A 3,205-nucleotide genomic window follows, 5' to 3' on the forward strand; every position below is an offset into this window, starting at 1 on the left:
GGGGCCGCTCGGCTCAGCCCCTTTCCCTCCTGCCCTGGAGACCGTTCGCCTCAATGCGGGTTTTGCTGACAGGACCCCCCGCCACCCCCGGCCCGCTGGTGCCCATGGCTTTATAGTCGCACTCGTATCTCTCCCTCAAGACACAGCAACGGTGTCTCCAGGGCTCGGTGGGGCCGCTCCCGGCTCGACTCCTCCCGCGCCCGGGCGGGTGCGGCGCTGGGCGCTGTCCCCCCGGTAACCACAAACAGCGGGTCAGCTGCGACCGTGCTGGGCCACGGCGACGCCGCTTCCACGCGGACCGGGGGCTCGGCCACAGCCAGGAGAGCGTAGGTGCGCTGCCTGAACACAGCACAACCCTTTCTTCCAGGACAGGAGTAGACAGCAGACGCATTCAGAGAAGAAAAGTTAATAACTAAGAGCCATTTACTGTAATATTCCTGCACAGCATTAGGTTTGGGGTTTTTTTTTAAACTACTTTATTTCCTTTTATCACTGTATTTAAGATAATATTTTTCTACTTGCACTGTTAATAATATCTTTCCCTCCATGTCTTCTCTGTAAGCAAAACTGAGTTGCTGCATCCATCTTCTGCTTATACGGCCCAGGGCAGAACAGATAATGAAATTTTTTTAAGGACTACTGAAAAAACATAAGTTAAATTTTGTACTGCACACATATTCGCTTCTCCTAAGTTGTTTACTTGGCAGCACATCTTATTTCTGCTCTTCAAACACCCCTTTTGGGTTACTGATGGTACACACATTTCAGAGTGACTGGGTTTTCCTGCCTAAGTACCAGAGGAGATGTTCAACATTCATTAAAGTTACAAATGCACAGAAAGGAGGTGGTTGGCTCCTCACAGTGGTATGATTCGAGATATCTATGCTATAGAGCCAGCCAGGAATGAAACAATAACCAAAGCTATAACTCTGATTTTTTTTCCTACTCCTTTTTCCTGCTCCAAGCCAGATCAGCCACACAACCCAATACATACAAAAAAAATCTGCCTTCTTGAGTGGGAAGCCTGAGCATCAGAAAACAACCCTCTCATCTCACTATTTAACATCTGCAACTACAAAGGCTAAAATGAAGTCTAAATAAAGCATGCTGCTGCTGCTGCTGGCTGACATCAGTTTGTGTGAGCTGTCATTACTGAACATTTTTCTCAAGAACAACTGCAGCCGTTCCTAGATTCTTAAGGTCTGCCTTTTCACTTCATATAAAAATTATGATGCTTGTCCCTAAGTAGGAGAAAGTAACTATGAACACTATAAAAGTTTAAATTTATTTTAGAATAAAATTCTATGAAACAGGTTTCAAAAGAGGTCATGTTTAAAAAATAAGCTCTCACTTATTTCTGACTGTTTTATTTCACTTAACAAAAAATCAAATAATCTTTCTTGTGAATCAAGTGTTTAATGTTTTACATCAAGTAATTAAAGTAATTTGAGTAATCAAGTAATTTTATTAAATCCTCCTTTTAGTAAGCTGCGTGGACCACAGCACCTTTCAAGCTGAAGTTATTCACTGAGTACAAAGAGTTCCAACATGCAAATTTCTTCCTCAAAATGAATTCTAAGTAAAGTCACAGGTAATTTATCTATGAAAGCCCAAACAACCAAAATAGTTCAATATTCCTTTGCGCTGACAAGGTAAGTCACCAGACTCCTAGATCAGAAGGAGACTCCGTATACCAGATATGACTGCTCATTGTTGGTGTCAAAAGTAGCAAACATAATATTGTTCTACTCAGCAACCCTCTCTGCTCCCAGGGTTAAATCAAGCAACAGTTTGTCATATTATTTTCATAGAGAGTTCTACAAATATTTGGTACAATAATATTTTCTGCCAAGGCAGGCTTCTTCCCTTAAGGAAAGACCATATTTATTTTTAAATGTGGGCGGGTAAGCATGTTTATTTTCTAAAACTTACATTTCAATGACAGAAAACACTTCTTTCTCCTTCTTTCCTTAACTGAATCACGCAGCCATGATTGAAAGGAAAGAGCATTGAACTGGTTATTAAATTCTTACCGTTTCTCAACACAATGCTTGTAATAACATGGGAAAACTTACACCAATACACTTAAAAGAGCTCGAACAATCCTGAGTGCTTAATAGCACACCAGCTCCACTCAGCTAAAATTAACCCAAGTGCTGACCATGCATCATTGCTTCACACCTACATGCACCATTTCCATAAGATGATGTCTACGGCCAGCCTGGGCTGCAGGAGCTGAAGAGGGATTTCCTGGCAGTCGCTAGCACTGCGTGCCCGTGGCCAAACCATGATCCACACAGCGGTGGCAAGGCTCTGGCAGGGCTGCACAAGTTTAGAAATACAGCGTTATTTTCCCACGGAGCTTGAGCTAATAAGCACAGATTGTTCAGACAAGGCAAGGTCCACACAGGCATCACTGAGCCAAAAGCACCATGGGCCTCTCTCTGCAGGTCTCATCCGCCCCTGATCAGGACCTTGCGGGACTATATGTCAGCCAAGTGTTCGTACCTCACTCCTTGCACCCAAGTTATACAGGTTCTGTCAATGCCAAAGACAGTCCAGCATCTTGTAGATCCTTTTACTTCCTGTGCTCCTTAAGATGGTCACCGACACCTGGGCCAACACATGGTCTTACAAGCACTGGATGGCCATTACACCATCCATGGCAGGCAAGACAGTATTTCTCCAGCGCAGTCTTTCAAAATTTCCATCTAGCAAGAGACTGTGCAGTGAGCAGATACAGTTCAGCATAAACACTGGTGCACTGCTCTTTGTCATCTCAGACTTCTGAGAACATTTCCTAAGCACCATCTTATATATTAATAAACCAGAAATTAACGCTGAAAGTAAAACAAAATAGGAAGAAACCTTACCCTGCAGGACAAATGAAGACTACCTAAAAAACGCCGAGCAAAACTATCATATTGCCAAAATACTAAGAATTCTTATATAAATAAGTTTTAAATTAAGATTCAAGACGTATTTTTCCAGTGTGACCATGAAAAACTCCCCCTCCCCAAGTTTGCTATTCTAATCTTGATTTCTCTTGTCATGAATTCACTTAATCAGTACTAATACTCAATTAAAGCTCCAGCTCTGAAGTGATTTTGCAATAAATAATTGCACAAAACCAGAACCCCTCCATGTATTACCTAAAATCACCGAAATCTTCTGAACACTGAAGAGCATATATGGTGTGAATCTT

The sequence above is a fragment of the Antrostomus carolinensis genome, unplaced genomic scaffold (assembly GCF_000700745.2).
Source record: "Antrostomus carolinensis isolate BGI_N321 unplaced genomic scaffold, ASM70074v2 scaffold14123, whole genome shotgun sequence".
Taxonomy (NCBI): domain Eukaryota; kingdom Metazoa; phylum Chordata; class Aves; order Caprimulgiformes; family Caprimulgidae; genus Antrostomus; species Antrostomus carolinensis.